Source organism: Diabrotica undecimpunctata, chromosome 10 (genome assembly GCF_040954645.1).
Source record: "Diabrotica undecimpunctata isolate CICGRU chromosome 10, icDiaUnde3, whole genome shotgun sequence".
Taxonomy (NCBI): domain Eukaryota; kingdom Metazoa; phylum Arthropoda; class Insecta; order Coleoptera; family Chrysomelidae; genus Diabrotica; species Diabrotica undecimpunctata.
Genome location: NC_092812.1, coordinates 62991029 through 63010286, shown reverse-complemented (window position 1 = coordinate 63010286; position 19258 = coordinate 62991029).

The following is a 19258-nucleotide window of genomic DNA, read 5'->3' as shown; positions in this document are numbered from 1 at the left end:
GTCTGAATGGACAAGTGTAAATCTTCATAATATTTACTCTTTTGTTAGAAAGAATAAAGAGATTTGGTTACAGGAGGGTTGTTGTATTTCTAATAGGGTATTTATTAAAGATATTAGTTAAAATAGTTATGTATATACTAGATAGGATTGTATAGAACACACATTTAGAATACTTAATTTTCTATGTCAATCAAATTACAGCGATTAAATGTTACTATACTTTATTTCACGAATTTGCGATTGTTTTGGATTATCGCTAGATAGTCGACAGCCAATGGTCCAGTTTACTGTTCAACATAAGAAGTACGAAAGTAAATTGCTCTATTAATGAAAATATGAAACAAGTAATTTCAAAATTGAATTTAATTCAAAAAATCCTTTTTGAAAAAGATTAGTTATTACCTAAAATTGAATATGGTTCTATAATCTATTTAGAAATGTATGATAGCACAGTTTTTATTGCAGAAGATTATATACAACATAGAAGAATACAAAACAAAACGTAACTCAGCAAGTTTTAGTGATTTAAGCCAGAGGTGCTGCACACAAATGTGGTTTATTCTTCGTCATTGATTAATGACATTACATTGGGGATTATCACTTCTGTCTTCCAAACCGGTTGCAAATTAATGGTACCCTAATAAGTTTATCATAATAGTACTTGTGATTAGAAAAAGATTGTTTATGCATTGACAGCCAAAATGGCGGGAGGTGTTTTAGATATAAATCAAGTAATATTTAAAGTGCACGATTATTTTACTGTGAGTTTCGAAAAACATTAAAAAGTGTAAATAGTGAAGCAGAGGTCGCACAGCATAAACCTAGACTACATCATCATCATCATCACGTAGCGCTACAACCCTGGGTGGGTCTTGGCTGACTGTACAACTTTTTTCCAATTTGTTCGGTCTTCCATCAACCTAGGGTCAAATGGAATGTTCATTTTCCGGAGATCTGCTTGGATGTTATCTCTCCATCGCATTCTGGGACGTCCGAGTGGTCTTTTGCCTGTGGGAATCTCTTCCCATACCAGTTTTACAAGTCTATCGTTATTTAGTCTGTGCACGTGCCCATCTTAGTCGCTGTGATTTAATTTCTTGGACAAAAAACCTAGACTACACCCTACTACAATCTACAGCTAGCGCCTCAGAAAACTGAGCTGTTAGTTCTCAAAGGGTGCCGGGACAAATCCTCTCTTCGCTTTATAGTGGAAGGTGTGGAGGTTGCACCGGTTAAATCGATTAAGTATCTCGGAGTCTGGTTGTCGGAAGGACTGAGGTTCGGAGTACACATCCAAAAGACGGTAGAAAAGGCGAACCGAAATCTGGAGGCGTTGATACGGCTGATGCCATACATTGGAGGCCCAGGTAGCACCAAAAAAGAATACTAAATCGAGTTTTCCAGTCGGTGGTTACCTACGCTGCCCCCGTGTGGGGCCACTGAACACTGCGAAATACGCCAATCTGATGGAGACTTCGCAAAGGCTAATGCTCCTCAGGGTATATACCGCATAGAGGACGGTTTCAAATGAGGCTCTATATGTCATTGGAGCGGTGATACCGATCGTTTTGTTGCGCAAAGAGCGAGCGAGCGCGTATGCGAGGAGGATGGATGGAAGTATAGATGAGAATGAGAGAGAAAGAACGATAATGGAGTGGCAGCTACTCGGCCGAAAGATGCCAGGGTGTCTTGCTACGTGACGTTAGATGTCCAAAAAAGATTTCCCCCACCGTTGCCTGCCAGAATTCAATGGATAACTTCTTAGGCTCTTACTGGAATCTGGCAATACCGCAATTAAAAAAAACTACACCGTAAAAATAAAGATCTTCCTGACAGTTGTAAGTTTGAAATTTGAGACATTATATATCATCATCATCATCCAGCCTTCATTTATCACGTCCACTGCTGGACATAGGCCTCCCTTAAACTCCTCCATTCTTTGTGATTTTGTTCTCTTTGTTGCTAAGTTTTCGTGATACGCCTAATGTCGTCATCAGGCATCAGGCATATTATATATAAAAGGCGTGAAAAGAAAGAGGAGTAGAGAGATGATGTAGAGACAGAAATATGTACATTTGAAATCTCCAGGGTAAGTCTCTGGAGAGTTTTCAAACAGATTGGGGTTAGGTTCAAAATGAAAGACAATAGAAAAACCTTTTCTGAAAGAGCTAGTGTCGTTCACAAAAGAATTGAGTTTTTAGGAAACTATAATAATTAAAAAAAAAAAAAACTACACCGTAAGAATAAAGATCTTCCTGACAGTTGTAAGTTTGAAATTTGAGACATTATATATCATCATCATTATCCAGCCTTCATTTATCACGTCCACTGCTTGAAATAGGCCTCACTTTGACTCCTCCATTCTTTGCGATTTTGTTCTCTTTGTTGCCAATTTTTCGTGATACGCCTGATATCGTCATCAGGCATCAGACATAAGATATATAAAATGCGTGAAAAGAAAGAGGAGTAGAGAGATGATGTAGAGACAGAAATATGTACATTTGAAATCTCCAGGGTAAGTCTCTGGAGAGTTTTCAAACAGATTGGGGTTAGGTTCAAAATGAAAGACAATAGAAAAACCTTTTCTGAAAGAGCTAGTATCGTTCACAAAAGAATTGAGTTTTTAGGAAACTATAATAATTAAAAAAAAAATACACTTTATTGGTTTATTTAGACAAAACGTGGATTTTTGATAAAGGTGGAATAAAACGGATTTGGCAAAGAGACATATTATATTGTATGAGGGTGGAAAATATGGTTTTATTGATGAAGCGGATCTTGGGTTTTCGTCATAATCAAAATCTACTGATTATCACGATAACATGAATACGGAGTTGTTTGTGAAATGGTTGAAAAAAAAACTGCGTCCAAGTATACAGTATGAACCGTCTGTTACAGTTTTGGATAATGCTCCATACCGTTTAAATAGGCAACCAACAAATTCCTGGACAGTACATAAATAAAAGAATGATTATCGAACGAAAATATTTCATTTCCACAGGATTCTTTAAAGCCAGAAGAAGAAGCAAAATGTTTATAATAGACGAGATTATACATGTATTAACATTTACAACCATTGTCATTGACCTAGGGTCGCATTATAATTTAAATTTAAATATGTAAACCATATATTGATGTCTCCACTGCAATATAGTGTTAGCTACAAGTACCAAGAGAAGGCACTGAGGATGATCTGAGCTAGATCAAAACGTTATGTATCTATAAATTTTGGACACCACTTTTAACAAGTTTTAATTAAATGTTTTTATACCAATATACAAATTTTGAAGTTTTTTACTTCTTTATATGTTTTTTAACTATGATATACAGCCAACTACTGGGAGTTTCCCATTAATTTTTATTTTTAGATTATACATAGTTTTGGACACCATGTGTTAAGACTATCCCCTTAACATTGTGAATTTAATCCCATTGAACATATTTGGGGAATATGCAAAATTTACTACTGTAAATAGGATTGGACGTAAGGTTACAGTGACGCAGAAGTTTTGGAAACATGGCAAGAAGCATGGAATACATTCTACTTCTGTAATTTGGGAAAAAAAGTGTGCGGAAATGTGAAAAGTTAATACACGAGTGTTAGATGTCCCAACCAAGAACCTAACCATAACGAAATATCGGACCTCTTATGCTAAATACCTACTCCAGCACTAGTTGTCGGAGACTTTAACACACACAATCCTTTATGGGGTTTAAAAAATTAACACCAGTTGGTAGAAATATAGAATCACTTCTGGAAAATTCTACCAAAATCTACTTAATAATGGACAAGACACCTATTTCGCCATAAGAACTACTGAAGGTCTGTTACTGACCTCTATATGCGAATCATCAATAACGCATATACTTTCATGGGATCTATTACTCAAGCCATACGACAGTGATCACTATCCTATTATAATTCATAACGAACAAGCACCTGCAGCTATACCAGAAGCACAATGGAACTTAAAAAATGCTGATTGGACAAAATTTCAAAACCATATTCCACACAACTTGCTTTTCATAAATCAAAACAGTAATGTGAATGAAGAAGTAGATTTTATTACAAAACTGATAATAGATTCAGCAGATAAAAATATTGGGAAAATTAACTTCACCAGTAATTTCCACCCAATTCACTCTTAGAGCAAAATAATATGTTATATAAATCTCAAAAGGGAGTATCAAATATACTGGCATTAGTTTATGAAAAAAACTCAAGCGACGCAAACTATTTAACAAATTTCTTAAGGAACAAAAAAAATTAAGAAAAATATATTTCTGACAGTAGGATTTTGATACCTACTTTCAGAAATATTGCTAAAATATGAATATTTATTTAATTTTAGTATTTCTCTCTTATGTTTGAGTTTATTTTGGTAAAAGATAGACCCAATGTCATATATATATATATATATATATATATATATATATATATATATATATATATATATATATATTGTTATGATATGTAAAATCAAGAAAATATTGGTTTGTTTAAAATATTTCAAAGTTCAACAAAAAATTAAAATAATTCAGAAAGTATAACCAACAAACATTTCTAAGAAGGAAAGTTATTAAATTCTTGGATTATCTGTACTAAACAAAAAGTAAGCTTTACATAAATTATTTCTTTGTAATACTTCAGTTGACCCGCATAAGTTTAAGTGAAACAAAAGACAAATTGAAACGGGTTTTTACAAATACATTAGTGCAGTGTTTAAAGACAATAGAAGATATTTTAGAAAGAGGTTTTTGTTAGTTTTAAGAATTATAGAAAATAATATTTGTAAATAAGTTTTAGGAAATTTTATAATTATAGGTAAAAATTTGTTTGTTATCGAAATGAAAAAATGGGGAATTGTGACGAGTTTTGATTGGCGGAGATTGAGGAAGGTGGGATAAGGAAAGTTTAGCTAGATTGAGGAGAGAGAAAATATAGGCAGTTGGTTTCCAAGTTTTCAAGAAAGAACAGTGTTTGTTCTCTGTCGGTTCCCGAAATGTAGCAAGCAGTAGTGTTGAATGTTAGTGAGTTTTTGTGGAGTTAGTGTATCTGACAGAAGCTGAAACAACAAAATATTGTAAGTCATATTTCTCTACTTATATTCCAAGAGTCACTGTTCAGGCCAACGAGAGATTCAGTTTATCGTAAAGAGAAGATATTCCAAGAGTCAATTTTTCACTCGGGCCAACGAGAGATTCAGTTTATCGAGAGGAGAAAGGCCATCATAATTTGAATGATTTGTGCTTTTGAAGGAGATCATTAAGGACGATATACTTGCAACAATCTGATGTAAGATTGCTGATTACATAGGGAGCGGTTGAGAGGAGATAATATAATCTACAAGGAACAAGGATTTGGACCACTCATCATCAGAGAGAGATAATTTTGTTTTCTGCAGTTTTTTCTTTTATTGATAACACAATTTTTACACGTAATTTAGAAAGGATATAAATATTTGGATTAGGAGAGTTAGAATAGTTCGGAATTTTGAGATTTCAATTAATATTGTTTGTACCATAAATTTTGATTGTTCACGTACGGAGAACAAAACTTTGAGAATCCTTATATGAGATTTGTTTATTGAAAACCTTTGAGTGTGAATTATTTCATTATTTTTATTTCAATATATAGTGTTAGATCATATGTGTTTTTATTATTCCGGTATTCTCTGGACCTTACCTTTCACATGTAATAGCATAGATATTGAAGCACGAATTTAACCCTGAGATCAAAGAATTAAAAATTGTGATAGAGTCATAATCATATCATTTAAATAATTTTAATTAATCAAAAAAATTAATTAGCTAATTATTGTTTGGCGCACCAAGACTTTAAAAATCACAATAACTGGCGCCCAACGTGGGGCTTGAAAATATCGCAGCTTTACATTTGAAGGAAGGGAAAGAGATCTGGAATAAGTACAGGTGATCCAGAGATAAAAACATTTAACATTGAGGGAATTTCAATTTGAAAGTATTTTGACAATTTTTCCAGGGAATATAAATTTGATTTATTGATTGATCGTAGTTAGTGGATATTTACTGCTATTGAATTATTTGATTTTATTTTCTTTACCAATCGTACATTTGATATTTATTTTGAATTATTTGAATTTTACTGATTGCATATTTGATATTTGTCGTGAAAATTTAATACATTTGGGGAGAAATATTGTCGTGTTCTGAAACATATAGAGTGTTGTAAAATTTCACATTTGGCGGGGACAAAAACAGTAACGAAAAGAAACAACATGTCGACCACAAGGAGTCAAAGCAAAATGCAGGAAAGGAAGGAGGATAACAGAGAAGATAAAACAATTTTGGAAGAAGGATCGGATAATGAAGGAAATGTTACAATAGTCGAGGAGAGAAAAGAACCATCAGGAATAGATAAAATATTACAACTAATGCAACTCCAGTCACAAAAAATGGATAAAATGGATAGAAATCAACAAGAAACATCTCTAAAAATGGATGAAACAAAACAGACAATGGAAGAAAACCAACGGGAAACAAGGCAAGCAATAGAACTAAATAACAGAAATATAGAGCAGCGTTTGGAAAACTATGAACAAAAATTAGAAGAAAATGATAGGAAAATGGAAAAGCGTTTGGACAAATATGAAAATGAGGTAAAAGTCTGTTTAGAAAAAGTCAGAGAAGAAACAGAGAGGAAACTAGAGATACAGAGAGAAGAAATAGAAACTAAAATGAAAGATATTAAGACTGTACAGAAAAAAGAATTAGAACAGTTAGAAGAAAAATTTGAAATGGCGCTACAAGAAGACAGGAAGGAAATAGAAAGAAGATTAAAGCAAAATGAAAAACAAATGGCAGAAATTGAACTAAGAGGGGTAGAGAGAAAAGAAGTTATCATCCATGGAACAAGCGAGTCGAAAATACAATTTGGCGGGGATATTCGGAAAACACACCCAGTACCGTTTGTTAAAAATTTGAAAACCAAATTACAACATATTAGATATTTTGACGATTGCAAAGAAACAATTAGAAACCATTTGAAAGAAGGAGCAGCGTTATGGTATGAAAGCAAGGAAGATGAGTTTGAAAATTGGACAGATTTTGAAAATAAATTTCTCAACTATTTCTGGGGGAAAAATAAACAGAGAGAAATCAACCAAGAGCTACAGAATGGAAAATATCACGAAAAAATGGGAATATCTGAAGAAAGATATGCTTTGCAGATATATAACAATTCAAAATATCTAGAATACAAATATTCTACCGAACAGCGGGTTGAAATGATCAGCAGACATTTTGAGGAAACGTTGGAAGATCACGTGATTTTGAGAAACTATCAAGATATTGATAGTTTGTGCCAATTCCTTCAATTAAAAGAAGCAAAAAGAAAAGAAATGAGAAATAGAAGACAACATGACCAATATAATGGACCGGAAAGAAGGTATTCATCAAATTATGACCAGAGAAACCGACATCCCAGATCAACAAACGAATATCGGCCGAGAAATTACAATAATTACAATAGACAACAAAATTACGATAACAGGAATGACACACAACATAGAACATATGAAAATCACAACAGGAATAGAGATGCACAAAATACTCCGAATAGGAATACTAACGAACAAAGGGATGATAGAAATAACCAGAGCTTCCAACAACAAAATAGAAGGGAGATGAATCATGTAGCAATAGGAAACGAAAGACAAATCTCTAATTCTAATCTAATATTTTTAGATGCATTTATAAAACATAAAGCAATTAAAATTGTGATTGATTCTGGCTCGGAGATATCGCTAATCAATAAAAAACTAGTAAAAGAATTAAATTTGGACAGATTTGTGTATAAGATTCCTAGGGTTGATTTAGTGGGTGCAAACAATAAAAATTTGACGACAGTAAACGAAGGTTTGGGAGTACAGATAAGAGTGGGAAACAAATTCCATATTATGAAATGTGTGGTGATTGAAGATTTAAATCATGATATGATAGCGGGAATTGATGAATTGAGGAAAAAAGATATCACCATAAATTTTGCGGAAAATAAAATGGAAATCAGAGCAGAACCAGACAACACAGGAGAAGAAAAGCAAACAGATAGGAAAACAAATTCTGGAAGGATCAATGCACAGGAAAAACACAAAGAAATCGATATGACTGTAGAGAATAAACCGAAAGTACAAGAACAAGATCTAACAGAAGAGAAAAAGAGAAGGAAGAAAAAGAAGAAGAGTTCGAAAAGAAAGCAGGAAAATAAGATGGAGACCAGAGAAAAACAGGAAATAGAAGGTACAGAAGAATTGTCGGCAACCGACGATAAAACAGAATGGAAGCAGGAAGAAAAAGAAAGTATCATCAGAGAAATGAAAGGAATAGAAACATGGTGCTCGGAATACCAAAGGGAATTAGAGGATAAAAGGAAAACAGAAGAAAAAATGGCACTGATGGACGAGAATCCAGAATTTTGTGAAGAAGTATTATGGACAGTGAACACATGTGAACAAAAGGTGGATGAAAGAAAAATAAATTGTGGAAAAAACATGGAGAAGGAAATAGAGAAGATTTTAGGAAACCATGGAGATTTTGTTAATAAAGTAAATCAAGTGGTTAAAAATTATGAACTTTCTTTTAAGGGAAAATACTTGGAAAAATTTAAAACGAAAATATATCCAATCCCGTATAAAGACAGGCAATATACGGGGTATTTTAACATTCACGACATCTATCAATATCATGAACAGATTTTAATAACATAGTGAAATAATTTGATCCTAGAAAACTTTTGTCATTTTAAAATTTAACAAAGAGTTTTCGGCAGATCAAATGGCGGGGATTTGTTATGATATGTAAAATCAAGAAAATATTGGTTTGTTTAAAATATTTCAAAGTTCAACAAAAAATTAAAATAATTCAGAAAGTATAACCAACAAACATTTCTAAGAAGGAAAGTTATTAAATTCTTGGATTATCTGTACTAAACAAAAAGTAAGCTTTACATAAATTATTTCTTTGTAATACTTCAGTTGACCCGCATAAGTTTAAGTGAAACAAAAGACAAATTGAAACGGGTTTTTACAAATACATTAGTGCAGTGTTTAAAGACAATAGAAGATATTTTAGAAAGAGGTTTTTGTTAGTTTTAAGAATTATAGAAAATAATATTTGTAAATAAGTTTTAGGAAATTTTATAATTATAGGTAAAAATTTGTTTGTTATCGAAATGAAAAAATGGGGAATTGTGACGAGTTTTGATTGGCGGAGATTGAGGAAGGTGGGATAAGGAAAGTTTAGCTAGATTGAGGAGAGAGAAAATATAGGCAGTTGGTTTCCAAGTTTTCAAGAAAGAACAGTGTTTGTTCTCTGTCGGTTCCCGAAATGTAGCAAGCAGTAGTGTTGAATGTTAGTGAGTTTTTGTGGAGTTAGTGTATCTGACAGAAGCTGAAACAACAAAATATTGTAAGTCATATTTCGTCACTGTTCAGGCCAACGAGAGATTCAGTTTATCGTAAAGAGAAGATATTCCAAGAGTCAATTTTTCACTCGGGCCAACGAGAGATTCAGTTTATCGAGAGGAGAAAGGCCATCATAATTTGAATGATTTGTGCTTTTGAAGGAGATCATTAAGGACGATATACTTGCAACAATCTGATGTAAGATTGCTGATTACATAGGGAGCGGTTGAGAGGAGATAATATAATCTACAAGGAACAAGGATTTGGACCACTCATCATCAGAGAGAGATAATTTTGTTTTCTGCAGTTTTTTCTTTTATTGATAACACAATTTTTACACGTAATTTAGAAAGGATATAAATATTTGGATTAGGAGAGTTAGAATAGTTCGGAATTTTGAGATTTCAATTAATATTGTTTGTACCATAAATTTTGATTGTTCACGTACGGAGAACAAAACTTTGAGAATCCTTATATGAGATTTGTTTATTGAAAACCTTTGAGTGTGAATTATTTCATTATTTTTATTTCAATATATAGTGTTAGATCATATGTGTTTTTATTATTCCGGTATTCTCTGGACCTTACCTTTCACATGTAATAGCATAGATATTGAAGCACGAATTTAACCCTGAGATCAAAGAATTAAAAATTGTGATAGAGTCATAATCATATCATTTAAATAATTTTAATTAATCAAAAAAATTAATTAGCTAATTATTGTTTGGCGCACCAAGACTTTAAAAATCACAATAATATATATATATATATATATATATATATATATATATATATATATATATATATATACGATATTGAGAAAAGACAGCTTTTGCATTGTATATTTTTTTGTCATTTTTTGGTATAAATAGCATTCATATAAAAGTTAAAAAACAGTTGAATATTTAACTACTTTATAATAAAAAAACGAAAATATTAAAAAATACTCTGGGTCTCAGGAGGTTAAAAACGATCTTCCATATAGTTTTTTTAAATTGTACTGGAAAAAATGACTCTTTTCAAATCCATGAAGGAATTATTCATCAAATAAGTAATGTTCCAAATTACGATAAGCTTATAAAGTTAAAATCTGAAAATATAATTTTATGACCTGTAACAAAAATCCTTAAAATTTACTAGGGAAATTTCAGATTTAAAAGCTATACCTATTAATCACATTAACTAAAAACATATATTATATTACACTGCAATCATTAGCAATCAACGCCAAATTTGTACCTGCACCTACATAAATTTCGTGTTATCCCTTACAAATTCCTCCTCTTGAAGTTTTTGTTAAAAAAATTTTGGTGGCATGAATAAACAGCTAGTGGCACGCTGTCAAGAAAGGTTGGCCACTCCTGCGTTACACCATACAGGCCGAAAAGTTGTAGAACTTTTAAAGACAGCGAACAGCAGAGGTAAAATTTTAAAATTAAATTTATTATAATAAAGGATGAACCATCGAGCCTAATTGCCTTATAATAATTTCTTTGTTCGAAAATCTCCTCTTGACATCGCGGTGATGAATCAATTTTTTATTCGTTTTCTGTTTGATCGTAATTGCATCTACCAGATAACGCCTATTTCGTGGTCATTAACACGATAAAATTACTTGTTTATAATTTCGGAATATTTTAATGCACAATGAGCAGTCTAATTCTTTATGAATAAGTGAACTTTCGTTATACTCATATTTCAGATGGACTTAGATTGCAATCGTATTTCCTGAAGATTCGCGTATCCAGTTACGATGTAAATAACTACCAAAATGTATACCATTATATTAATTAATTATGACCATCATTTGAACAAACATAAAATGCGCAGTAACATTGAAAACAAGTGTACATAATTACACAAATAAAATAAAATAAATACGAACATAAATAAATCAAGTTAAAAATATTTAGTTTCGAGAAACTATGTTTAATTTTTGACAGCAGTAACACAAGTATTGTGTGACAATAAGCCAACCCTTGCTTGAATTCTAGAATAAACTTATATGGCTTACCTGTGAATTTTCTTGCGGATCTATTAGCATGTGTAGTTGAAAAGGTTGGCTTATTGCCAACAAATGAATCATCATCGTAGTCATATCGTGATCATTGGAAGAGACCGAAGCAGTTGAAACTTTCACGCGTATTAAAAACGCCGCAGAAAACATCTGACTTCTGATTAACTCCCATAAAACTAAATATATGTCAGTTATAACAATAATGCAACAAAATAACTTAGAGATGCAACAGGAAACTATAAAAACGGTGGAAGAGTTCTGCGACTTAGGGCCACTGGTTGATTGCACAAACAACACATCCAAAGAAATAAGAAAAAGAATATGCGTGGCTAACCGCTATTATTTTGGCCTAGGCCCTCAACTAAGAGGGAGAAATGTGTCAAGTGCAAAATTTATAACACAATATTACGCCCATTCTTGACTTACGGATCGAAAACATGGGCAATGACGGCCCGAGATGAAGAGTTACTACGAATCTTGTTAAAAAAAAGTATTATGGACCATATATGATAGAGTTCACTTTGCGTCACTTGTAGTGACGCAACGTAGAATGGAAAGATCATTTTCAGGCATAACGTTGCGAGATATGGTAAGAAACGAAGAAATCCGTAGAAAAAGTGGTGTAGAAGACATTATAAAACACATAGCCAAAATTAAATGGAGGTGAGCAGGACACGTCGCTAGAATGAAGGATAATAGGTGGACCAAAAAAGCGGATAGACGAAACTCGGGAAGACCACTCACAAGATGGACTGACGACATAAAGAGGATTTGTACCAACTGGATTGCAGCAGCGCAAGATAGATCTGAATGGAGGTTTTTCGAGGAAGCCTATGTTCAGCAGTGGACGACTATGGGCTGATAATGATATCGTAAAAACCATCAAAATAAACAGCCTAAGATGGGCATGCCACTTTATGCGGATGAATGAAAGTGATCCTTCTAAAACAACCATGCTAAATAAGCCGGTCGGAAGAAGAAGAAGGCGACGACCTAAACTGAGGTCTTAACGATGGGCAGGAGGATTTAAGGGAGAATGGAGTAAGGGGATAGTGAAGACAAACACTCGACAGGAAAGGATGGAAGAATGTCTTGAGACACGCCAAGGCTCATGAAGGGCTGTATGAAACTTAAGGAACTCTATCATATTGAATGTGTGGAGAAGAAAGGAAGGTATCAACAGCAACCTTAAAGTTCAAGATGTTAGGAAGTTGTTTATAAAAGAGAAAGATTGTCAAGCACACCCCTTAGAATGACATTCGGGTGTTACAATTAATTGGAGCTAGGTGTATGCTCAAATTAACTGAAAACATGACGAAGCGGCTGCAATGATATCATTACTGTAGATGTGTTTATTGCACAGGACACATATACCCAAAGATACACACACATTTATACTTTACACTTATACTATGCTTAGTGAGAAAATCGCAAAAAATCGCAACACAACGGCACATCATACAGTGACATTTATGCTGCGACGACTGCGCTCCCCAATCAGGATGTGTTACATCATTGTGCATATACAATGCACGATACAGAGGATAAAGTTGCTTTAAGTGATGCCCAATAGAGCTGGTGAAATCTGAGAGATTATGGTCATAGCATGGTAAGGGCTCACTGCCGTACTTGACAGGATTTCGTCTCAACTCTTCGAAAAGTTCGAAAAGAAAAAATAGACGGCTCAAAAATTAGTGACCTTTTCAAGTCTAGAAATAAAAACTTAAAAATAACGAGCAGAGAGGGAACTGTGTTGGCGGACTCTCTCTCTGTCCAAAATATTTAGCTTGAAGATGTTCCGCGAGGAACAGACTTTGAGCCAGTTATGACAGAAAGAGAGAAAGATTCGAAACCAAATGCCTATCGATCCTAAGAAAAAGCTCTGTAAACAGGAACAATAGCAGCTGGAAATTGGACTAAAGAACAAATTCACACAAAACCAGAGGTGAGGAACTAGTAAAACAGAATCTCAAAACCCTGCTATGACATAGAATCGCTCAACAATCTAAGAGCCCTAAGGAGCAAAACAAGTTATATAGCAACGTCACAGAACTATTCCAGAAGGATAAAACATCTCTGTGATAGAAGAATACTACAACTCTCTCAATATTAGGGATGATATTTGATTCAAGATTACCTGGAAAGAACACATCTCTCGCACTATCTTTGGGGCGTGGAAGAAACTACGTAACTAAAACTTTATAGATCACTAATCCATTCCAAGCTCGACTATGGATGTTTTATCTCTATGTCTGCATCTAAATCAACCTTAAATTTCTTTTAAGAAAGAAAAAATAAAAACATCAGAGAGAAATCATACAAAAAAACAACCTAACAGCACGCAAAGAAGACAGTTCGTATCTTGAAAAATACTCGTGGACAACCGCAACGTACAGCGTGTGCCAAGTTACTTTTAAGTGGACAAACATTATATTATCATATTAGTCATATTATAGTATAAACAATCACTAATTATGATTTTTTGTTTCAGGCAACCTACCAAAAAACACATAAAAAGCGGCCTCGGTCACCAAAAAAATTTAAAAACACTATCAAAAAACCGGCGCAAGCCACCAAAAAAATTAACAAAAGCCTCAAAAACCCGGGTACGTAGGGCCCAAGCCCTTGAGCACCGAGACTTGAGGCCCAAGTAAGCAATTTTAGTTCTCGAATGAATAAGCCACTTTATGTAACAGGATTGTAGCGATAATGCGCTGTCCTGATTTTGATTCGGTTAGGAAACCATGTTGGAGTTCTATTGCCCAGGACTCCCATATGAAGAGCATTTGGCTGATAGTTGTGCCCCTATCGCGCATTAGAGTGCTATAGTGGGGAAAGGGATGGTCTGGAGCATTGGAGCGCGGTGGAGTGACTCCTGTTTTTACTCGAGTTAATACATCTCGCTCCAATGAATTGTTAAACCCGAACGTAATTCTTAGAGGTGAACATGTCTCACAGGCTGGGTTTAATTAAATTGCTTGCTTGCTTACTTACATTTGTATACCTCTAAAAAAACACCCTTTATATTTTACTAGATGTACTTGTATGGGGGTTTGTGGGGAATTTATTCTCAATGCTATAAGCTAATATATTACCGGCAACAAGCTCTAAATTGAATAAGATATTCTCCTTTCCGATTTATTGTGTCTTCGTTAAATTGTTTTATATTTTGGATGCTGTTATTATTTACTCTTACATTAATATCTTCAAGAATGATTATTTTTTCATTTCTCTGTATCTTGTAGACTATTTTAAAATTCTCAGTTTTACCTTCCTGTTTGCTTATGTCGGGGGCGTAATCTGATATAATATAAAATTTACGGTCCAGATTCATTATCGGTTTCAGGATTCTATGGCTAATATGTTTATGTCTTTTACATCGTTTTCAAATTTCTCTTACAATAAAAGGTCCACACCTGAGCAGACATATATTCCTTTATCCTTTCTGATAGATAAATAGAAAATTTTGAAATTTTGATTATCATTTATATTAATATCGTCTTTTTTTGTGTATTATTTTAATCTTTCAGCATATCAGTCTTCTAAGCACTTGATCATATTGTGACGACGTAGAAATGTCGTGCAAAGGGCTTCAAAGAAATAATGTACAGAATAACTTATTATTTTTATGATAAATAATTATTTTCTTATTCTATTTTGCTACCCAACTATCTAAATTGATTGTCAAACTATCTTTTATTCAAATCAATTGAAACTATACCGGATAATCCTCAAAGTTACAAAATTCTATAAAATATTGGCTGGATAGTAAACGTTTTGCTAACCTTGACTTTTAAGAGCACAGCTGTGCGAGAAGATATCTGATCAACATTTAAAAACGATTTTATAATTCACGCTATTCTTTTTGTCGTCACACGTGTTAGTTCTGTGGAGACATCAAACCTTAGATCTAAATAAAAAATTATCTAATTCCGACCATTAAAACATTTCTCCTAACATAAATGTGACAGTTGAATACACTACGGTCTATTAATAGTGCTGCCACAATGCTCCACAGGATACTATAAATTATGTTTATTAAAAATAACCTAGAGTAAAAAATTTAAAATAACTAGTAAAATTACAAAGATCTTATATTGTCCTGTATTCTGTTGTACTGAGTAAACTTTTTTAATAATTAAAAAATGGATTCAGACACAGATAAATCAGTATTATAGCTTTATCTTAAAGCAATGGTCTACCTATTTAAGCAGCCATAACTTTCCGTCTTCGGATATATCGCTACCCCAGTTCAAAACAGAAACAACTCAAAATTTTATTGAAATGAGTTATTTCCGTAAAATTTATGCGAGGATAATAATCTACCTATTTCAAAAGAGAAATAAATCATACATTCATATCCATTCCTTAAAAGGTGTCTATTTCCTTTTTGATTTTAAAATCTTTTTTAACAATGTCGGATCAAAACAGAAATAACATAGTTGTTTCTGTTTTAAACTGAATAGGTTACGCGCTGTCTTACATCTGTTAGGAAATAAGTTAAGTTATTTCAGTTTTGAACCAGCCATTGTCACGTTTCTTTTAGGTTATGTCAGTTTGAAATGAAAGTAATTGTTAACCTTTATGTTTTTAATTATTTAAAATAATATTAGTGCCGTTATTTTGTATATTTTCGTAGTAGTAGTACAATGTTGCCTATAAGTAGAGGTAAAAGAGTGACATTATTGGCAGTTGGCGAACTAAATAATAGTGATGCTGTGGCGCACCCAGGGGGGGGGGGGTTTGGTGGTTAAAACCCCCCCCCCCAGGACATAAGAAGTAAACAATATATAAAGAATAGTAGGAAAATGTAACTTGTATTCACACATAATAGAAAAAATCCAAAACTGCTGATTGAATAATTAAATTACCACTTTAAATATGTAGAACACAATAATTATTGCATTACTATATAAATACACAATAATTAATAAAATTTTTCATTATATTTAGATATCGATACCTAATATTAGGCTTATGAGAAAGTAGACAGAACGAGTCTGTTACGAGTAGCATGCGCCTACAGGACTGTATCTGCGGCGGCCTTGTGGACTATCACGGGTTGTGTTCCAGTGATGAAAATGAGCCATTAAACCAAATAGTGGATGAAATAACTTTTCAGAAAGAGGTAAGCCGGTTAGCTGTAGTAAACTAGTAGCATTCTGTTTATTGATAATAGGTACATAAAAAAGGTTTTTGAAATTGTTTTAGGGTACTACTAAAACCCTTAGTACGGATAATATAGTAGTAAAAATTAACATTGATGGGAATGTTGGATATATTGATCAAACTAATAACAGCAGTGGCTATCCATCCGTTCTCATTGCAATACCTGAATTTTCATCGAGAGAAATTTTTATACACGATCAAGTAAAGTATTTGTTCTAAAAAGCATTAAAAAATATATTCATTATTACATTAACTTGTTTTAGGTACAAAATTGCAATATTATTGAGAAATCCAGGCAATTGGAAGAAGAATGTGTTAAAGAAAAAAAGAAATCTAGGAAAAAATTTCACAACAAAAAAAAGGTAAAATAATCGCAGCAAGAAGTGTTCAATCAGCTTGTGCAGATGCAATGCAATGAATGCAATGCAATGAATGCAGATTCAAATGTAGTGAAAAAATTAATAACGAAATACGTCAAGAAATACACAACAGTTTTTGGAAAATGAGCAATATTAATGACCAAAGAGAGTTTCTTTTAAGGCACATGCCTGAGTTAAAAACAAAATACCAAAAAAATCTGCCTGAACGAAAAAGATCATACAATTTCGTTCATACATTTTCTATCAATGGAAATGAAATTGTAGTTTGTAAGACATTTTTTATGGGTACACTAAAGGTGAGTTAAAACTAACTATGGGTACACTAAGTCAGATAAAAGCCGACTTACGTGAGCACATAAACTGCCAAAAAATATATAGATGAAAGTCTTAACCTGTCCACTATATATAGATTATATAAAGAACAATGTGAAATACTACAAAAGCCTTATGGAAAGTATAACATGTACTCTACAATTTTTTTACAGAATTCAATATTAGTTTGTTTCAACCAAAAAAGGACCAATGTGCCCTATGTCATAGCTTTGATACAGCTACGGGAGAAGAGAAAGAAAATTTAAAAATTAACTACGAAAATCATCAATTAGAAAAAGAGGCAGTAGAAAAGAAAAAGCTGAAGATTTGTCAAAAGCTGTTTTGAAAGTAAAATTTTTTTTAAATGCCTAAATTTTTTTTTTTTAATTTTTTAAAAAGGAGTCCGTTGCACTCCAAATCACGCTCAATATAACTGAAATTGCGCCCCACCGGTTAAAGTACCAACCAAGAATTCTACAATAGAGTAGTCTACAAAAGACCAAAAATAAGTTCATCGGCATTTGAAGACGGGGTTGGCGTGTTTTAAACACTAAAAGTGTATTCAAAAACAAATCCCTTTCCCGTAGTAAATATTTGTTTTATTTTTGTAGCCTTCTTACCAATTTATTGTTTTACTCCATGTAAATCGACGAAACATTATAATTCACTCTGGATTGTTTATTTTTGGTCTTCGGAATCCGCACTTACCATTTCTATTGCGTATTATCGTTGACCTAATTAAACTTCCTTTTAGAATTAAGCATAATTATGATAACAGCGACCAACACTATCCTGATACTTCGAAATGACTCTTATAAAATCAGATATTTTGCGGAAATATCATCTTATCTTGAGTAATCAAAAGTGGTGTGATCTGTGTTTATATTTATTTTACTTTCATAATAATTAAAATAAACACAAAAGATGAAAAATGGTAATATTTGTCAACAAGGGGCATGCCAGATTTTGTAAAATGATTAGAAATAACATATTTTTTTAAGTAGCTACAACAATGTTCAATTAAATTATACGGAGATGCGATGTTGTAATATGGTGGAATAAACTCATATCAACATTATAAAGAATAATTGATAGTTGAGGTGCAAAAAAGGATAAGATTATTTATTTATATTATATTTATTTATAATATTAATTGAACGGCGGTAATTGGCACAGTGCCGAGCTTTCGACATCCTCTGTAATTTCTTCTTCAGGGCTTTCGGGGTCTCACACTCCTTAGCCTCCAGACACTGCACTTTTCACTATTCACTGCACTACTATGTAGTATGAATGGATACAGGTCCAGGTTACTGTTTTCAAGTTGTACTGATGATGGTGATAATCTAAATTGATCTCTTATTATTTCTGATCGTGCAGTGATTCGTGTTGCACTCGTATCTACCAAAAATGATATATCCTTATTATTGATGCGACCATCAATGTACCAGCCATGAAGACATTACAGTAACTACATGGGCTTTACGTTGCTTCTTAGAGGTAGAAGATTCAGTACCTTTATTTCGACCCGCTGTAATTTTACGACAGTGGCCTACTTCTTTAACATCTGAAGTCACATTTCTTCAGTATCGTATTGCTAAATATTTTCCGAACCATTTCTTCCAGACGTTAGTCCTTCTGTTCGTCTCTTGCTCTAATGGTTTCAAATCGATAGCAAGTGCTTACTATTCTCAAAGCCCTCCCAAAATCAGCTTCAAATTTTTGCAAGTTGTCACTTGCACGATAGATTCTACTTCGCAGTTGTGCTTTTTTTAGTTGAAACAGCCTTTTTTTGTTGTGTTTAATATTTGGTCGTCGCAATAACTACAAATTGCCTGAATCTTATATGATATGTCGGTTTCTGCATTAACTGGTGGTAGATCTGACGTTGGGATTCCAAAACTACTACACGTACTACGACAAGTACACTTAAAACAAAAATA